The sequence below is a fragment of the Podarcis filfolensis genome (assembly GCF_964270895.1).
Source record: "Podarcis filfolensis genome assembly, chromosome: 9".
Classification (NCBI taxonomy): Eukaryota; Metazoa; Chordata; class Lepidosauria; order Squamata; family Lacertidae; genus Podarcis; species Podarcis filfolensis.
In genome coordinates this window covers 60,543,090-60,564,134 of record NC_139610.1, presented here as the reverse complement: position 1 = coordinate 60,564,134, position 21,045 = coordinate 60,543,090, and the positions used below count along the sequence as shown (strand labels likewise).

The 21,045-nt window shown below is 42.0% G+C and overlaps 1 protein-coding gene and 1 long non-coding RNA gene across 8 annotated transcripts in view; one reads left to right on the top strand and one right to left on the bottom strand.

Annotated features, from left to right (window-relative positions):
* The window catches only part of GRID2 (glutamate ionotropic receptor delta type subunit 2), an 802,847-nt gene that overhangs the window by 54,159 nt on the left and 727,643 nt on the right, over positions 1 to 21,045 (top strand). The gene's annotated exons all lie outside the window — the stretch shown is intronic.
* On the bottom strand, positions 10,210 to 20,778 carry LOC310770002. The gene is made up of 3 exons (XR_014551919.1): positions 20,714 to 20,778; positions 18,854 to 18,904; positions 10,210 to 10,338 (listed from the first exon to the last, which is right to left on the bottom strand). It is a non-coding gene; the product is annotated as an uncharacterized lncRNA (long non-coding RNA).

The following is a 21,045-nucleotide window of genomic DNA, read 5'->3' as shown; positions in this document are numbered from 1 at the left end:
CTTCCATATGCATACACAGTTTCCGACAGCAGCATCAAGCTTGTGGCTAGAGGTGAAATGTTTTCGCATTGAGCTCTGTACTTGAGGGACTGCTGTATCTGTCTGGTGGCTATAAAAGATCTCAAGGAAAGATCCCAATATAAAGTAATCCATATTTATCTGACAGCTGCCTTGGCTGTACAGCCCAGGCTCACAAGATTACTACAAAATGAAGCCACAGTAGCCTCCTCTGAAGGCCCATTCTGTGAGTTACACAGCTGCATGAAGATACCGTTTTGAAAGCCTGAGTACAGGTTGCAGGCAAAATTAAAGAACTGAGCTGCTGAATTACATTTGCTTCCTATAAATCGACTATGTTGCTTCATTCATCAAAGGGGCAATATTGTGCTTTCCACAGGGAGACTCATAGTTTAGGCATGGACAGAGAGTGGGGACATTAATTTAGGAGCAAGATTGCTTTTTATCAGTCAAAGTTATATCTTAATCCATTGTTCCACTAAGAAAAGAAAATTAATATATTTCCATAATTGGATGGGGTAACTCAAGATGTCTGGTGAAAATTAATTGCTGGTGAGCTCTCTTTTATTGGGGATAATATTTCTTCTCTTTATGAGCACAGTTGCATGTTTGCGGATATCTGTGCTACAGTCACTGATAACGAAGAAACCGAATCCTAACACATTTATGGACGCAAAAGAAATAAAAATAAAAATATAGCTTTTCTCAGAAGATAACAATCTTGGCGTCAAAAATACAAAAATCCTGTAGTGTGAATGTCAATTAAATTGGCATTTGTAAGGAACATATGAAAGATCTGGTCAAAGTTAAGAGTGCTTTGAAGCCATTCCAATGTACTAGTGATGACCTGAAAGCCCATAACAGTTTTGGACCAGGCTATCTGAAGGACCATGGGATGCGGGTGACGCTGTGGGTTAAACCACAGAGCCTAGGACTTGCCGATCAGAAGGTCGGCGATTCAAATCCCCACAATGGGGTGAGCTCCTGTTGCTCGGGCCCTGCTCCTGCCAACCTAGCAGTTCGAAAGCACGTCAAAGTGCAAGTAGATAAAATGGGTTTCGGCGCTCATCTTGCTTTACTGGCCGAGAGAGCCGGCATACAGCTTCCGGGTCATGTGGCCAGCATGACTAAGCTGCTTCTGGTGAACCAGAGCAACGCACGGAAATGCCCTGAGCCCGGCTTTGGATGGGGAGAGCGGGGTATAAATAAATTATTATTATTATTATTATTATTATTATTATTATTATTATTATTTGTAAAATATGTTTAACAGTGGAATGGACTCCCTCAGGAGGTGGTAGATGCTCAGGAGGAGGTTGGGTGGCCATCTGTCAGGGATTCTTTAGCTGCGATTCCTGCATCACAGAGGATTAAACTAGATGACACAGTGCTGGCCCACATATGAGGCAGGGTGAAGCACCCACCTCAGGCAGCGGAAGCACAGGAGGAAGCACTCTGCCTGCCCCACTGCTGCTGCTGCTATCGGAACACCCCACTGTTGTCAGCGAGAGGGAGGCGTTCCAGCGTGCCGCATTCCCACTCATCTTCTCCACCTCTGGGCAGAGAAACGGAGTGGCAACACTTTGTGGAATGCCTCAGCTCCTACTGGCAGAAGTGACGAGGAGCAGAAAGGGGGCATAGAAGAAGCAGGGGGCAGGAGGCGGCATTTCCTGTTTCACCTCAGATGGCGAACGAACTGGGCTGCCCCTGAGATGCTCCTTGGGGTCCCTTCCAACTGTACAATTCTATGATTCTAAGTTACTGTGCTAACTCACGGAATACTCTGTCTGTGTGTGCACACATGTTCACATAAGAGTAGGCAGCTCCTGCTCAACCAGAAAAGAAAATGTACAATTGCTGTCATTCAGCAGTTCATTTGGGGCCGAGTAGCTACATTCTTCCCTCCTCCATTTCAAGACATACAGTTCTTAGAAGAGAGGGGAGGCACGCAGCCATGCATCAGATCACCCAGTTGTCAGCAGGAAGACATATAGTTTAATTCTTGTTCTGCAGCTCTATCTTTTGGAAGCGGCGGGCTTCTTTTGTAATAATTCCTTCCCATAGGGATCATGAGAACAACAGGGGGAGCAGGGAAATAATCCTAAGGGACATGCACCAAAAACTATTTCATTACGTCGAGAAAATGTTCCACAATGCCAATGTTTTTAAAAACCAGACTTCTCAAAGGGAATCTTCTTGATATAACCTTCTTGAAATTTAGAAATCAAGGTCAAATTACAATTGAAATAGAGCTGGAAATAAAACTTTATTGAAATAGCTTTTGGAAAGGTGAGACTTTACGGGAGGCTTTTTAAAAGAATATAAATTATGGATCCCTGGGGGTGTAAAAGTTCTGGTGAGACTCTTCCAGGCCATGATCCACATAAAGTTAGCTGGAACAGACGAGTAAAGTGGATATTCACTGACAAACTCAAAAGCTATTTTTCATCTTTCTTCACCGTTAGTTTTGCAGGCATGCTTTGTACATGTTGCTTTATTAAAAAGAAGTTTATTTACTGCCATTCATCTCATAACATGAACTAAATTGAAACCCAACTTTGCAACTTTTGTCATAATAAAAAAATATTCACCTAAAAATCCATTTCATTGTAAACCTAATTATACATTAGAAATAAGGTAAAAGGTAAAGGGACCCCTGACAATTAGGTCCAGTTGTGACCAACTCTGGGGTTGCGGCACTCATCTCACGTTATTGGCCGAGGGAGCCGGCGTACAGCTTCCGGGTCATGTGGCCAGCATGACTAAGCCGCTTCTGGCGAACCAGAGCAGTGCACAGAAACGCCGTTTACCTTCCCGCTGGAGCGGTACCTATTTATCTACTTGCACTTTGACGTGCTTTCGAACTGCTACGTTGGCAGGAGCAGGGACCGAGCAACGGGAGCTAACCCCGTCGCGGGGATTTGAACCACCGACCTTCTGATCGGCAAGCCCTAGGCTCTGTGGTTTAGACCACAGCGCCACCCGTGTCCCTTATTTGAAATAAAGCTTTATTAGAAATAAAGCTACTTCTAAATAAAGCCCTATACAAAAAAATACTTCATCAGAGCTTATTTATATAATAAATATTGTGAGTTGTTTTCTTACATGAGGCAAGTTCTTTTGAGGCTATGTATTTTAATATTGAGCTTGTGGATATTAATGTGGTCTGATGATTAAGTTGGTAAACTGATGATTATTATTCGGAGTTCTTATCTCAGGTTTGTTATCCCATGTTCATGTGATTATCTTCTATCTTCTTTAGTCCTGATCCCCAGAGCAATGATACTATGAAGAAAACTGCAGTGCGATTTCACATGCCATCTATTTCTTATGAATGCTCCCCATGTAGTTGAGAGCCTGTTGGTTCCCAAATCTTCTGTTTAAACATGCCTGTTCATAATTGGAAGACTATTAAGTGCTGCAAATCAAATACAGATCCCTGTTATCACTTGATGCCAACAATGTTTTCCAGTGCAGTCATGCATAAAGGGTTGAATAATCAAGCAATGGAATATCAAGGGCTGAGCATGGATGTATGAACCCACCCTCCCACTCAATAAAGTAAATACCAGCTGCTACCAACTAAAATGGCATCTTTCTTATAACATGTGAGGTACACTGATATTTACTGTAAGATTGGAAAGAATGGGTGATATCCACTCCGATCATTCATTAGTGCAAGGATTTTTGCTTGTGCAGTGGAACTCCCCCCCACCCCCCACTTGGGGCAAATATGACTGTCATAAGATTTACAAAGCTAGTAGTCTATTATAAATGTTTTGAAAAGGCACTGGAAGCACACATGGTTTGTTTCCTCTAACAGGGAGAGAGGAAAGCCTGCTTGCTGCACACGCTGATGTCCATTGTTGGACCAGGGTCAAAATATCTTGCTCCAAACTTTTCTAAGCCCTGCATCATTTATCTGTTCAATAAATTTTTCATCTCTTGCTCACCTGTGATTAACACTATCATGTAAGCTAAAGGGAAATTTCATGCCCTGAACTCGGTGCCAAGTCCTTAGTACAGAAAAGGGAACTTGACTTTGATATTCAGTGTTTCCTGTGAGAATAACTCACAGTGACAGTGTGAGGAGAACAGAACTGCAAAGTGGCAAAGGCAGTTGAAAATGTGCAAGGGGAAATCATCCTTGTTCCTTTAACTTCTCCTGTTTAACTGTACATTACTGAGGTCTGGTAAAATCTCTTAATTAAGATGTAAGGATATTCACTGGAATCTCTATGCATGCATTATTAGTTATTTGTTCTAATAACTTTTGTGGGGAGGAGTTTGGCTGTGCTTTCTAGCCCTCTCCCCATGATTCTGTGTGGAAGGGCAAAGAATGCCCACTTTTGATACAGGAGATCTTTCATTTGCAATAGTGAGGAGCTGGAATTCTTGGCCAGGATCCGGCAATTCATTCACTCTGATCCTTAACAAGTTGCTTGACGATGCAAACTAACTGATAAAGCAAACTGCTGGTACTGTTGTTGCAATCGTGTTTGTTTGTTCTGTGCCTCTGATCATCAGTACTACAGTTATTTTAAATAGTTAAGATGATATGAACCTTTGATGTACTCACTTAGGTGAACATTTACCACAAAACAACAGCAGAACCAAGGAAGCCTCCCTTGATTCTCCAGTTCGAAAGCACGTCAAAGTGCATGTAGATAAATAGGTACCACTCCAGCGGGAAGGTAAACGGTGTTTCCGTGCGCTGCTCTGGTTCGCCAGAAGCGGCTTAGTCATGCTGGCCACATGACCCAGAAGCTGTACTCCAGCTCCCTCGGCCAATAAAGTGAGATGAGTGCTGCAACCCCAGAGTCGGTCACGACTGGACCTAATGGTCAGGGGTCCCTTTACTTTTACTTTACTACAAAACAACAGCAGAACCAAGGAAGCCTCCCCTGATTCTCCAGAGTCATTTAAAATCTAAACTAGCATTCTGCTGAAGTACCTGGAACTCTTTTAATTACAGTTTCCAAGTATTCTACTTGAAACTTTCTGTATGCAAAGTATGTGTTATCCGACTGAGCAAGACCCCCTCCTCTAATTACAATTAGGACCACCAATTGCAGGGAGAGGTTTAATCCTTCTTTCCCCAGCTACAATCCTGATACCTGGGTAACTCTTGTTTGGTATCAATGGGAGATTTTCAGCCTAAGGCCATTAACCTTCCTTCCCCATCCATGCACACAAGTGCCAGTGAAAATCAGGTGCTCTGTGCTTGACGTGGTTGCTAACTATGTGTCAGGGAACTGCCATCGGAGCCAGAGGTGGAGGGAAGGCTCCAGAGGGATGCCGGAGAGGGTCCCAGCAGGCAGAGAGGCAGCCCATCTGCTGGGGAAGGAAATCAGCGTAACACCAGTGGAGAAGGGGGGCAGATGGGGGAATCGGAGAGGAGGCTGCAGGACTCTTCACCGGAGACCAGCGGAGAGAGCACGGGTGCCCCGCTGCCCACACCCTCCCTGCGCAGAAGACTTCCGCGCAGGGAGAGTAGGAGGAGACTTGGCATCAAAGAACTTCTTTGCTGGAAGAAGTTCAAGAAACGCCCACTGACGGATTCTGCCAGCGACTGAAACAGCCACGAAGTGAAGGGCTGTCCAGACAGAAAGGGTTCAACCAGGTAACCTAGCCAGGAGTGGCGGCAACTTACGCACGAGCAACCCCTATAACCATTACACTATGCAATCAAAGTAACGTCTAGTTTGATCAATAGCATGGGTAGGCAAACTAAGGCCCGGGAGCTGGAGCCAGCCTAATTGCCTTCTAAATGCAGTCCGCGGACGGTCCAGGAATCAACATGTTTTTACATGAGTAGAATGTGTGCTTTTATTTAAAATGCATCTCTGGGTTATCTGTGGGGCATAGGAATTCGTTCATAATTTTTTTGAAAAAAATATAGTCCGGCCCCCCACAAGGTGTGTGGGACAGTGGACCAGCCTCCTGCTGAAAATGTTTGCTGACCCCTGATCAATAGGCTCTACTGTCTGTGATGCTATAGTAGAATACACACAGTGAGTGGTAGTTCTTCTTGGATTATGTATATCTGCCCATATTATTATTATTATTATTATTATTATTATTATTATTATTTATTAAATTTGTTAGTTGCTTTATCTTGCCCAAGGTAATCTAAAGTAATACATTCTGGCCAACTGGTGAAAAGTACACATGCAAATAATTTATTTAGGGTAATGTAATATGCTCCTAAGTACTAGTGTCCATGTTTGTTTGTGTGTGTTTAGACACTTAATGTGCTGTCTTGATCTGAGTCTTTTAAGCAGATGCTTACAATTAAGCTATGTAGTCTTTAATAATCCTTTAATTTATAATAGCCATTATTCCTCATGATTATTTATATATTCTTCCTAACGTGCAATAATAAATTCTATTAAGCTGTGCACATGTATGATTAAGCTTCAGTGAATCATAAAGGTCTGGGGTTACATTTACCAGTTGTATTTTGCATTTCTAATGCATACTTAAGTTACTTTATATTTAGGTTAATTACAATTTTTAGCAAAGGAGATGACTCATAATAGTTGAGAAAAAAGGGACATCTGGTGTAGAACAATTGCATTAGATATGCAGTTTGGAATGTTGAGGGGGGAATCAGCATTTTAATTGTTAAATCTAATTATATATATTTTTTCTAAAAATGTTATCATTTTAAAATAAATATGGATAATGCTCAGTGAATAATCTTTTTTAAAAAATTCGCTGAAGGGTATGGACATAAACTTTCAGGAATACGTACTGTACAATATTTATTTATTTATTTATTTATTTATTTTCCAGTCAGTAACAATGTTCTCTGGGCGGCTGACAGTACAATGGTACCTCAGGTTAAGTACTTAATTCGTTCCGGAGGTCCGTACTTAACCTGAAACTGTTCTTAACCTGAAGCACCACTTTAGCTAACGGGGCCTCCTGCTGCTGCTGCGCCGCCGGAGCACAATTTCTGTTCTCATCCTGAAGCAAAGTTCTTAACCTGAAGCAATATTTCTGGGTTAACAGAGTGTGTAACCTGAAGCGTATGTAACCTGAAGCGTATGTAACCCGAGGTACCACTGTATCAATAACTCTCTTCACATTTAAGGGAGCTACACAAGAGTTCAGCTATGAACATGGCTCTGTCAATTTTGAGAAGCAATAATAACAGTTATTGTTATTAATGTTGCTAATGAGTTTCCATATCAAATCAGTTTTTAAACTGACTTCGAACCCTGGTTTAAAAACCTAATTATTATGGTATCCCTGCTCACGGAGCTGATTCACACAGCTTGCAGCAACTTTGCTCCGCCCTGATCCGCTGTTGTTGTTTTTTTTGCTGCTGCACTGCGCTGAGCTAAAATTAGGTTCAGCATGATGCCCAAACTGCGACTTGTGATGAAGCTCTCTCTTCACTAACCACAAGCTACAGGAAAGAACATACCATGCATAGAGGCCATGGTTAGTGAGGGGAGAGACGCAGTGATGGCAGAAACCCAAAGCGCCTGCAAACTCCTTACTGACAGCCGACACATGCATGCTGTCTCACTAAACCAAGGTTTGGCTCAGTATGTCTTGCTCTAACTAGCGTTAGAGCAGATCTATTTTTAAACTATGGTTAAGGCCTACAAAGAAGGGAAAGGGGAATTCATGATGGAAAGGAAAGCAAATGCCTGTTTGAACGAGCTGCTTTGAGTCAGGTTAAGAATGCAATCCTATGGTCTCCAGGAGGGAACAGCCAGAACCCATAGGATATTATGGAGCTCCCTTCTTGGTGGAAAAGCGGGATATAGATAAATATAAAGTTATATAATTGATCCATCCAGCTCAGTATTATCTGCACTATGGTTATGTCAATGTTGTGCCATCCAGTTGTTCTTGGACTACAGCTCCCATCTTTCTTGTTCATTGACCAACCTGGCTTGGACTGTTGAAAGTTGTAGGCCAGCAAGGGATCAGGTTGCTGGGAGAGTGATGTTTTGAACATGTCTTGCTTGTAGGTAACTGGTTGACTACTGTGAGAACAGGGCTAGAAAGGCCTTTGGTCTGATCCAGTATAAAGGCTCTTACAATGTGCTTACACTGACTTTCATTGGCTCTCCAGGGTTTCAGCCCTGTAGATGCCAAGGACTGAACTTGGGACCTTCTGCATAGAAAGTATGTGCTCTGCCACTGAGTTATGGCCTCTGCACATACAAAAAAGAAGAAGCTAGAGCAACTCTCTTCCACAGCAGGGTTTGTAATGGAGATAAATCTGTACCCTAAGCAGGACTCCACCTTCTCTTCCACAGAGTTTGTCTGGGCTATGAAGCTAGGACCTTTTGCAACACACCCCTAGCAAGAGTGATATTTCCCAGCCAACAAACCAAGTATGGAAATTGTTCATGATATGACCTTTCTGACAAGGAACCTCCATGCCCGTGCTACCAGCCACCAGTTGAATGCTCACAGGACATCCATTTAATGACTGCCTTTCAGGTGTTCTGGCATCCACAGGAAAAATTGCTTCTGTGTGCCAGTACTTTCCATATTCTTATCACACGGAGGCTGGATTGCAGTAATTATACTGAATCCCTTTGCACTGAAACATCTTTGAAGTGGCCAGTATTGCTACAATATCTTTGCATTCATTAAGCACATTGTCAGCAGGACAGAATAAAAGTGCTGTAAATTGGGGAAACAAGGTGATGCCTTGACCCCAATGAAGTTGACAGAACTGGTTATAGCTGGGCTTTCTTTCATGGTAACAGTATGAGGGTACCAATGAAAGAAAGAACGAAAGCATCATCTCATTCCGCAGCTATTTCTAATTTTAAAAATGACTTTCTCCTCTGAAAGCTGAATTACCAGGGATAGTAGGGATATTATTGCAATCTAATGCAGGAAACTGATCATCCATCACATTTAAATTATAACTTGAGCCAAAATTATATTTTATATTGGAACGAGGATTTTTTCCCCGCCTGTGCTGATGTTCAGCTCCAACTAAGTTTTTATGCACACAAGAATGGAGGGAAATGCCTGGAATTGAATTTCCATAATGAAAAGGAAGCTAAATGGATTTTCAGAGGGGGCTGGGAGAAAAGAATTTCATGTGAATTTCTAAGGTTAATTTTTTATAGAAAGAGAAGGATCAAAAGCGGATTTTATGCTGGATTAATACATTACCAGAGATAACGGAAACTACTTCTGAATGGCAAGGTTCCACGTTACTCACAGTAATGTCTGCAGCGAGGAAATATGAGGCTCGGGTAAATTGGGTCATTTCATCTCGCATCAGCATTACACACCTGTTTTAGGGTAACAACCTTTTTATTATTTATTTCACACTGCTTAATATTCAGAACTTCTAAGTGGTAAACATAAAATGTTAAAACAACAACAACACGAAGAGCAATTAAACTTAATAAAGATGCCTGAAGTATGAAAGTCTGTTGTGCACCTGAAGTTCAGCAGAGAGGAGGCCTGTCAGATTTCAGTCAGAAGGGCTACCCACAGGATTGGGCCTGTACAATACTGAATGTACAGTGGTACCTCAGGTTAAGTACCTAATTCGTTCTGGAGGTCCGCACTTAACCTGAAACTGTTCTTAACCTGAAGCACCGCTTTTGCTAATGGGGCCTCCTGCTGCTGCCGTGCCGCCGGAGCACAATTTCTGTTCTCATCCTGAAGCAAAGTTCTTAACCTGAAGCACTATTTCTGGGTTAGCGGAGTCTTTAACCTGAAGCATATGTAACCTGAAGCGTATGTAACCTGAGGTACCACTGTACAGTGGTTGTTACAAGGTGTGCCTCTGATCCATAGGATGGGGCAGTAACAGCAGCTCACCTGAATATCACATAGATCAGGCAAGAATATAAAGAATCAGCTGTCCCTTAAAGTATCCTGGACCCCAGTTGTAAAGGGCCTTGTAATTTAACACAAGAACTTTGAACCTGGCCCAGGAACATAATAGGGTGTGAAGTAACAATTGAATAGCTATCTCCTTTGAATGTTTCTTCAAAAAAACATCTGAAGCTTTTTAGGATGCAGACACATGCCTGCTGAGTTTATGCAAGGATGGCTTCGCTATGTTACAGTGATCCAAATGGGTGGTTTCCAGATACTGGATGACTGGGCAGGGCTATCTCTATTCAGGTATGGTCATACAGTAGTTGGCATTTCCCATGCAGCTGATAAAAAATACACACTTACTGTTTTAGTTGTGAAGCATATACACTTCTGGCAATGTGTGCTTGCTTTTGTGCTCCTTTAATTCCTATAACAGACTGTAGACCACCATTTTTCTGTGCTCCTCTCCAAAGGAAAATGACTGCCTTGAACTTTGTGCTGTTTAGAGAAGAGGGAAGAGGGAAGAATGCAAAATGATACTATATTTGTTATAAAGTAATAATAATAATAATGAATAGCCAAATGTGGATGTGAACTCTTGTTGTATTAAGACTTCATTCTCTGTATATGTTTCAGCCTAGCAAAAGTAGTAGTGCGTTAGGAAGAGGCTTAGTGCCACTAAAACTCTGATTAAATTATGCAGGCTATTTCATATTCAATATGAGACTCTAGGTATTTCTGTATTAATCGAGCTGGACATGACCTAAAAATGTCTTTGTCCTAGATTCCCTTGTCTGGGAAACGTTGGTGACTTGTTTATGTGATCAAAGCTGGAAAAAGCAAATATATATATATATATATATATATATATATATGTAGTTTTGTGTGTGTGTGTGTGTGTGTGTATGCATGCACTGTTTAAACATGTTTATATACTATGTTTAAAATTAATACTGAATAGCTGTTGCTGTCCAAATGCCTGCGAGTTGGTAAGTGGAATTTCTGCATTCAGAATGTTGACTACGTTAAATACACAGTGAACATGATTTGAGCAAAAATGCAAAGGACGCGTCCAGATGGGTGTTTTATTGTGGGATGGGTGCTCCTCAGGCAAGCAAATCTTTCACAGCATCCACATATCATTTGACATTAGGGCAGGGCGATGTATGTTTTTCAACGTCGTAATATATCACCAGCTAAACATTGCGATATACCAATATATCTTGATGTCTGAAATAAGGATGGACACAAACACACACGTGCACCTACAGAAGGGGAGAAGGGAGACATAGACACAAGGAACACACACACACACATACAAACAGTACACACAGAGAAGGGGAGAAGGGAGAAAGATGCTTAAACAATAGGGGAAGATTATTATTTTTTATTAACTCAGAAGGAAATAATCCCAATTTATTTTTCCATGGGACTAGTGGCGGCTTCCAAGTCAGCCCCAGCTGAGGGTAGCAGCTGTTCAAAAGGCAGGTCTGGGCAGTAACGGTGTGGGGGAACTTTGTAAGGCGAGGCAGAAAGAGCTTCCTGCTCTTGGGAGGGCCCTGGAGCAGTTTGTGTGTTAGGAGGTGTGCAGGCTCTGCTGAGGGCCAGATTTAGGTTTGATGAGGCCCTAAGCTACTGAAGGTAATGGGGCCCTTTATATGGCCAGCTGTCGTTGGTCAACAATAAACTGTCACTGTTTTTTTGTGTTGAGTATATGCTATATGGTAATTTATAGACCTAATAGGTATCTAAAACCATTTGCACATAACAAAATATGTATTTTATCATAGGCACCCTATATATAGAAATGAGCAAACCAGTGATATTTTAGGGAGAAGTCTAGCAGGTGGGGCCCATTACTTACATCATAGGAGCCTGCACAACACAGAATACTGTTGCTGTATGTAGATTTTATTTTATTTGGTTTTTTTATCTTATATTTTGGAAATGTACATCCAGTTTTGTTTTCCCTTTAAATTTTTTGGGGGGCCCCAAGAGAGTGGGGCCCTAAGCTATAGCTTGTTTAGCTTATAGGTAAATCCTGCACTGACCCTGCTGATGAAGAGATCCCAAAGGAGGAGAAAGAAAGGGGGAAAGGATCTCTCAGTTAGAAGGCTGGAGCCTGCACTTCAAACAAGCTCATGGTGTCTATATTACAGAGGAAAGTGGTTTAGAAAGTGGTTATCATACTTCCCACTTTTACTGCAATATGTTGTGCAAATATTGTCTTCCAGGTGACCTGTTTATTTCCAGTATGCAGTTGAATCTGGAGGCACCATTTAATGACATTTGGAGGCACAGGCCTTAAAACATGCTGTCTTTGAAATCTGCTTTAAAACTCAATCTCCAGCAGTAGTCAGTGTAAGGTAAAAAGGTAAAGGGACCCCTGACCATTAGGTCCAGTCGTGACCGACTCTGGGGTTGTGGCGCTCATCTCGCTTTATTGGCCAAGGGAGCCGGCGTATAGCTTCCGGGTCATGTGGCCAACATGACTAAGCCACTTCTGGCGAACCAGAGCAGCGCACGGAAACGCCGTTAACCTTCCCGCCAGAGTGGTACCTATTTATCTACTTGTACTTTAACATGCTTTTGAACTGCTAGGTTGGCAGGAGCAGGGACCGAGCAACGGGAGCTCACCCCGTCGCGGGGATTCAAACCGCCAACCTTCTAGGCTCTGTGGTTTAACCCACAGCACCATCTACGTCCCTCAGTGTAAGGTAGTTACGCCAAAAACCAAATTGTAAAAGGTGATCTGGCATAGAGTGAGTAGTGTACTGGAAAGCAACTGTGGTCACACTCAGTCACACGTGAAGCTCAGTGGGTGACCTAAGACCAATCACTTTCTCTCAGCCTAACCTATATCACAGAGTTTATGATTGCTATAAAATGGGGAGAGAGGGAATATGCTGCCTTGAGCTCCTTTGTGGAAAGTTGGGATATAAATGAAATAATGAACAAAGCGCAACCATGCAGCATTTCAATTATAGACCTCTGTGTCACCACTGAGAATTTCACTGATGTAATCAAGTATAACTGTTTTCTTATGACCAATCACCAATCTCAGTCACTGTCCGTATTTCTGTGTGCTTGGGTTCACTTTTCCACACTTGAATAAACAGCTCTTACTCACAGTTGATTGTACATATGCCCTGAAGGGGTGGGAGAAAGGATAACTGTATGCCAGAGGCATGCCAACTTTTAAATGATACAGCTGTGTTATGCATTATGCCTTTTAAACTAGGGCTTTCTGACACATGACATCACTTGCTAGGGAAAGCTGCTTGAAAGAGGATGCCAAGGAGGAGTAAATATAGGCTTGCATCCATAAACCTAACTCCTCTGAAAAGAGCAACAGGAATATCTATGGCAGCGTACCTTGTCAGACACTGCAATGTAGGAACATGCAATGTCAAGAGATAACATGGAGATACTTACTAAACTATTTGGATTATGCACAAAACCACATTTGATTAAGGGGAGGATACAGTAGCAAATGCACCAATATGGAAGGGAAGTTCCATAACTTTAGAATAAAATAATGTGTGTGTGAGAGAGGTTTCCTTGGAAGTAAGTTCAGGGCTTTTTTCAGCCAGAACTCACTCAGTTCCAACCCCCCTGAGCTGGATGCTATTGCCATTCTAAGGGAAAGAGGGAGGTGTTAATAGTGAGTTCTGGCACCCCTTTTTCTAGAAAAATAGCACCATTGATTTCAAATACTTTCAAGTTTTTACATATCTGCTTGCTTCCAATATTTATATCCTGTCTTTTTTCTTTTTGCAAGGAGCTCAGTGCAGCTTACATGGTTCTCTTCCCTCAATTTTGACTCCATAGCATCTCTGTGAGCAAGGTTAGCCTGAGAGACAGTGACTGGCCCAAGGTCACCCAGTGAGTTTCATTGCTGAGTAGGGATTTCACTCCTGATCTCCCAGGTTCTAAGCACTATGCTGCTCCGGCTCTCTCAGTCAGTGTGCTGAGGACTGTAGTTTCTGTTTCCTTTCTCAAGATGCAAATGGAAACAAGGGTTACCCCAAAAGGATTGCCACCATATTTCAACCCAGAAATTCAGTGATGAAATTTGAAGCAGAATCAGGAGACAAAACAGCAAGTGGCTTTCTCCACCTCACCACAACCACTCTAGGTCTTTTGATTCCTTTTCCATACTTCACTTGGAATAGTTAAGAGGATGGCAAACATCCCACACTGCATGAATGGGATGGACAGAAGGAAAGGGCTGAGGGAAAGTAAGGATAGATGAGAGAAGCAGCCCTACTTCCTCTTCTGATTCAGCAGGTATATAAAGGAGAAACAGTTCTGGCTTGAATACTGAAAATCCTAATCCTAACTGGAGGATGGGGAAGGTAAGATCTCTCCTTTCTATGGAGAATGTAAGCATGCAACCAATGCCTTTGATAGGGTGGCCAGATATGAACAAGAACACAGCTTCTCTACCTTCCATTGTGTGAAAGAAATGTTGACATGAACAGCTTTTCTAAAGCATCCATGACAATTTATCACCATTGAGAGAAATTTCTCACCATTGCACTCCTGGAGAACCATTAAGTCCAGGATTCTATTGTATTTGATCCCTTTCTCCTATAGTGTGCTGGCCCAACTTCCTTCCTTTGCATTGCAATTTTGTTTGATGTGGCACTAAATCCAGTTTGTGGGGATACAACAGAACCAGATGTTGGTTTTGAACTGTTAGAAGCATCAGGATTAGGGTTCCATAGGGGAAGAGGTGCAAAGATAGCCAGTCACAGCTAAGGATTCTGTCCACATAGGTTAACAGTTCATATGGTGAAACCAGGTTCTATTGGAGATTCAAGGGACTGGGGTTTGGAGAAGGGAGATAAAAATATGGCAGCATCAGATGACACTAGATAGGAGGGACAGAAATGGAACTCTAAATGCATAAGCATATACCGTATATACTCAAGTATAAGCCGACCCGAATATAAGCCGAGGCACCTAATTTTACCACAAAAAACTGAGAAAACCTATTGACTCGAGTATAAGCCAGTTCACCACACCACAAATCTGGTGGTGGTGGCAGCGGCGGAGGAAGAACAAGCAGCCTGAAAAGGCTGCTTTCGGACTGCTCGTTTCTCCGCCGCCACCGACAGTGGCAAAGGTGGTGGAGGAGGAAGGAACAGCCCGAAAGGACCCTCACTCGAGTATAAGCCGAGGGGGGCTTTTTCAGCATAAAAAATGTGCTGAAAAAGTCGGCTTATACTCGAGTATATACGGTTTATCTTTTGTCCACTTTCTAAGTGAAAGAATGATTTTATAATTTCCTGCCATCTGGTTAATACTGAAGAAACAAATGCTTTTCTTGAGAACAAATTATGCCATTATAGTTAATTGTTGATAAAGTCGGAGCAGGGTCAGCCTTTATTAATAGTATTGTATTAGAAAGCACATTCATATTTTTGTTGGTCTGAAAACCTGACCCAATTTGACTGGCATTTTGAAACGCCACATGCATAATTTAATTGTGCTGTGCCCTTTGTCAGTCACAATCAATCCATGCTGTCTTTTACACACACGTGAGTAATATATATATAGACACACACGCACATACACACATGTCTATATAAATACCATATTTTTCTGTGTATAAGACTAAAGTTTCCCCCTAAAAAGTAATGTCAAAAATTAGGGGGCATCTTATACATGGGGGCGTCTTATAGACGGAAAAATATGGTATGTAAACAATTGCAGGGCCTGGAGATGGTCAGGCCATATGCCCATAGCAGTGATCAGAGAAAGAATGACTGCTGGGAGGAGAGCAGAGAGAAGAAACATCATGGTGCATCTGCAGCAGCATAACTGGATACCTTCATCTGCCTCAGCTGCAACAAACCATGACTCTCCTGTATTGATCTCTACAGCCACAGCAGGCACCGCAACCTTCCAACAGTTTTATTTCACTCGCAAAGGCACATTCCTCCATTGTCTCCCGAGACAGACGGATGCCAACAACATATATTTAAATAAATCCCATGTGTCCATTATTATTTTTCTGACTTTGGCGTTTAGGGAGTAGAATATTTGGGTATCTGCTATTTTAGAAGCTGTTATTAAAATTATCTTTCCAGTTTTATCACTGCAGATGCTCTTGGCAGCTGCAGAAAATTGATTTTGTTTGCTGCTGACAAACAAATGAGGCAACTGGGCAAAGAGTGCATGCTTTGCAGAGAGAGACATCTGATGGGTCTGCACATTGAACATCATGGTTTCAGTGAGGTTTGGGGACCAATGATCACCTCCAAAGCAAATATATATGCCTGATATTCCTTTTTGCATAACTTGTTTTCATGGCTAGCACTGACATATATACTCACTCAAGGCCAAAATATTTTCCGCTTGGCACATGGACTTCTTGGTTCACAGAATCATAGAATCTTAGAGTTGAAAAGGACACAACGCCTTGCAATGCAGTAATCTCAGCTAAAGCATCCATGACATATGGCCATCCAACCATGGTTTGCTTAAATGTTAGGTACAGGTCAGGTTTGAACAGGCTTGGTGTGAACTGGACAGTTACTGTAGGCAAAGGCACTCCATATAAACTAAATGGCCTGACAAAGGAAGCTAATTTTATAGTTAATATGAGCCCTCTTCACATATTATATGCAAGGAGCCTTGGCCTTGCTCCCCAAATATGTGAAGAGCATAGGCTTCCACATCATTTGGAATGGAGTTGGACAGATGAGTGAAAATATAATAATGCAATATCATACTGTATGATATGATACTATACGATTGAGCTCTGAGCATGGGTTTTCCTGTGGGCTTATTTTTCTGTCCGGCCTTCCTTCTACATCAGTTGACTCTGTAGGGATTACCTGGTGGCAGCAACATAGTGTGTAGAAGTACTATGAGCAGTGCTGGGCACCTGGGTCAAGCTGCCACTTTAATTTCCCACAATATCTCTGGCATTGCATTGCTCCAGGGAATGAGAAGCCTATTGCATATGTCCCTCCTTCTGATGCTGGGAATATTTACAGAGTAGGGCCTCAACTGTTGATCAACTAGTCCATCTAAAGTGTACAGCATGGAAGACAAGGGAGCTGAATGTGGGGGGGTGTGTGTGTGTTTGTATTTTGCAGGTGAATGCCTTGACCCTACAGATTTTTTATTTGCTCACCACTGGTGCATGGCCCTTGGTCATTTTCTACTGAGGAAATGTGGCCCTTGGGTGAAGAAACATTCTGGACCCAATATATAGAACATCTGAACAATGCATTTGGTTCACACATGCATGGTGCATCACTGATGTGTGAATGAGTTATCACAGATCACCCAATTTCACAGCCATGCTTCAGATATTACTCATATGAAGTTGCATAGATCACCTGCCACCCACACATTAGTATAAACATCTTACATGGTTTCTACATATGAAGGCTCCTTTGGGTCTCTGAATCTGGGACTCAGAAAAGCCTTCATGCCTTGAGGTGTCTCCACCTTGGATATAAATGGAATTGTACAGATGAGTCTGGGAGGAGCCATGGGTCTTTGGTAGTCATTTCTACTGCTCCTTCTTAAGAGTATCACATGCAGGAAGTTACTTTTCACTGGAGTCAATTCACACATTTTGATGAGAGGCATAAGGTACACAGTATTAAAATAATGTACATGAATGTGGAACTCTGCCTAAATATGCTGGAGTTTGAGCATCCCAAATAAGAAGCATTTGTTAAATTCTATGGAAATGTGAGGTGACCCTTTCAAATAATGGGATATATGCCCATCCTACTCTAGAGCATGCCAGATAACTTTGCTTCACACTGGATATTGGGTTTTTTTTCCATTTATGAATGATTTCTCATTGACTGGAACCTCAACATTTCATTTCACCGGTAAATCGCAAATTGCCTTGCAAACATATTGTTAACACGCACACTTGACACGGTGGGGCTAAACACATTATGCAGAACTAACCACAATAAAATACAAGGGAAGAAGAGCAAAACAAAACAAGAGACTTGACCCACTTTTCAGCAGAAAATACTGTCTCTGCTAATTATGAGAATTTGTAAAGGCCTTGAGATCCACGTACCTGAACTAAGCCCAAGTGTGTGATTCTCTGAGAAAAGATCTAGAAGCATGAAACTGGCTTTGGGAAGCTTAGCTATGTTCTCTGGAGTATTGTGTCCATTTTCAATTTCAGTGGGCTGTGTAATTATCCCACAGAACTAGGGAAATTACCACAGCACAGGCAGTACCTCAGTGCAGAAAAACAGCAGGAAACAGATACTTCCATTGCCCAGTTTATTTCCTTCTTCTTCTTCTTTTCACAACCAAGGTTGGCTGTACCATTAGGTAAAGCTTCTGTACTCAGAATGGGGATGGAGGAACCATCTTGTTCCTCACCTCAGGCAGCAAAATATTTCGGGCCAGTCCTGTTCATGAGTAGGGATGCTGGGAAGCTTTCATATTAGAGAAGATCCTAGTTCTGTCTCCATGTCGCCAGAGGAAGAACCCTCCCCAAGCAACCAGCTACACAGTACACAAGAGGGGTGGGGAAATCTGATAGGCATCTCAGATGCCGCTGACAGGTACCTTCCATTCCAAATAGCAGCTGAGGGGGCCACCTGTGTGCAATGATTTCATTCCCGCAGGCGTTCTGCAACAGCGATGCATGCGTACAATGTGAAGTGGTTCTATGGCTGAATCTAAACGGCCCTCTTCTTTCTGCCTATTTGGGGCTGGCAAAATGGGTGGAATCAGAGTTGGAAGGGTCATCTTGTCCAACCCTCTGCAAATGGAAGAACAGCTGCTGCAGTGCAGGAATAAAAAGCAAAATGTCGAGGAAAGGCACTCTTACCACCATACATCTCTGTTTATGCGAGGGGAGAAATTTTCACAAAGGCAGTCAGGCTCCTTTAAAAAAAGGGGGTGAGACTAAGTTAGTCTTTCTGCATATGTTTGAAATGGAGTCAAATGGAGTCTACTGAAACCCGATAGCTGTTTGTGTGAGGCATACTTTGCACAAAGTATTACTCACATTGCCCCCTGAAGCCACGCAAAAAACCTTCCCCTCAGCATCACCATCAGGCTGAAAGGTAGGAAAGGATATTTGATTTCTCAAGATAAATGTAAAAGAAACACCCGCGTTTTTGTTTCTTTGTAGATTCCTACTTGCTTTTTGACTGAGGTCTTTAAAGAGGCTGACAAAATTTATAAACGGTTGAAATTTTAATGTTGAAAACCTTGAAATCATTAGCTGTGTGGGCATGTGGTGGTTTTGAAGTATTCTTAAATGTTTTTAAATGTTCTGGATGTTTTTAGTTGTTTTAAATATATATTTTTAAAAGTTATTTTTAGTCTTAATTGTGCAGTTTGGTTACCTGTTTGACACCCTGGGCTCATTTGGGAGGAACAGTGGCTTATACATTTAATAAATGGAATAAATAATAATTTAATGCCATACACTCTCTCTCCTTGATTCCTTCCCACAGTAGTTACCCACTCTGTATATGGGCAGCTTTTTTATAGGATTTGTGACATCAAATATTACTTTTATGTGCTAAAATTAGTTGACTTTAATGTACAAAAATCTTGTGTGAAAGTGTTCCTTGTGCTGCAAAATTAAACATTTCAGCTGGTGCCTGTTAGCTCGATTCAACCATTTTACCTCACATTTTGTCACAGAAAGCTATATTTTTATAGAGCCAGTGTGGTGTAGTGGTTAGAGTGTCAGACCAAGACTTGGGAGACCAGGGTTCAATTCACCACTTAGCCATCAAGCTCACAGGGCGACCTTGCGCAAGTCATTGCCTCTCAGCCTAGCCCTACCTCACAGGGCTGTTGTGGGGATGACATGAGGAGAGGGAGAACCATGTTTGCCACCTTGAGCGCCTTGGAGATAAAAGTGGGATAGAAATGCAGTAAATAGAAAACAAATATAATAATAGCTGAGATGGATGATCTGATGAGTACCGGTATTTTTATGGGTTGCCCAGATTCTCATCTTTTAATTTGTGGTGGTTTTTGCCAGGATGGGGGCTGGTTTTGTAAGGGAGTATTGATTAGAGGAAGACTCAAGAAAGACCCTCCCAGAAGACCCTTGTTGTAAAATAAATTAAGGTGGTCAAATGTTGCATTTCATTATATATAAACATTGGTTAGTACGTCTAACTGAAAGTCCTCTAGACTCTGTATGTACAGGTGTAATCTATCAGGGAATAACTGACCATGTGGAGTTATGTTCTGTTTAGTAACTGCAGTACCTGTTTAGGCAAATCTGCAGTACCCGTCATGAATGGGGAGGGCATGGTACAAATAAATAATAATAATAATAATTCCAAAGCAGCCTTTCTACTGCAAAGCATGCTCAGGGCAGCACACCACTTTAAAAAGTTTATATAATTTGCTAACAGTTGCAAGGCATAACAAGTTTTAGTTATAAACAACAGGCTAATGAAAATACAACATTATTAATAAAAAGCAATAAAATTGAACCATCTACTGATCATTTATAATAAGGTCTAACAGTAAAAACAGAAGAATACCCTAAACAGTAAAAATAATGCATCTCCAGAACCAAATCTTGACTCCAGCAACAATTCCTAATTGATGGTCTCTAGACTCTAAATATCCTCAACAGTAGCAGCCTTTGCAGTGGGAGTCAATCAAGGCCCTGTCCTCCCAGGCCAGATGGGAAAAGGCCAGACCAAGCAAGGAGCAGGTTTTGCAGGGCTCACAGCAAGGTGGATCAGCAGAAATCCCAGGCCATCCTACTGCATCTTATTCTGAAAGTCCTAGCTTCTCCCCAAAATCAAAGGGCCACTTTGCATGTACATTTGCCAGTGTCTTCGCAGCAGCCTGTGCTATATTGCTCACATTTCTCTACATATAAATATACCTGAAAATCAGACTGCATGGTTAAAAGGCCTTACATATACTAAGACCCTTGTGGGAGCAATGATGAAAACAGAAACAGTTACTTTCATTAAAAGGGTGTGTGTGTGTGTGTGTGTGTGTGTGTGTGTGTGTGTGTGTCTGTGTCTAATCTGGCAGGCGCCAATGGGTTGCCCTCCAGATAGTGCTGGACTACAGCTCCCATCATCCCTGCTCATTAGTCAGGCTGGCTGGGGCTGATGGGAATTGGAGTCCAACAACAGCAGAAGGTTCCCAGTTTGGCTACTACTTGGTCTAACCTTTGGCCTAACAATTTTATTTGAAAGTGTATTTCAT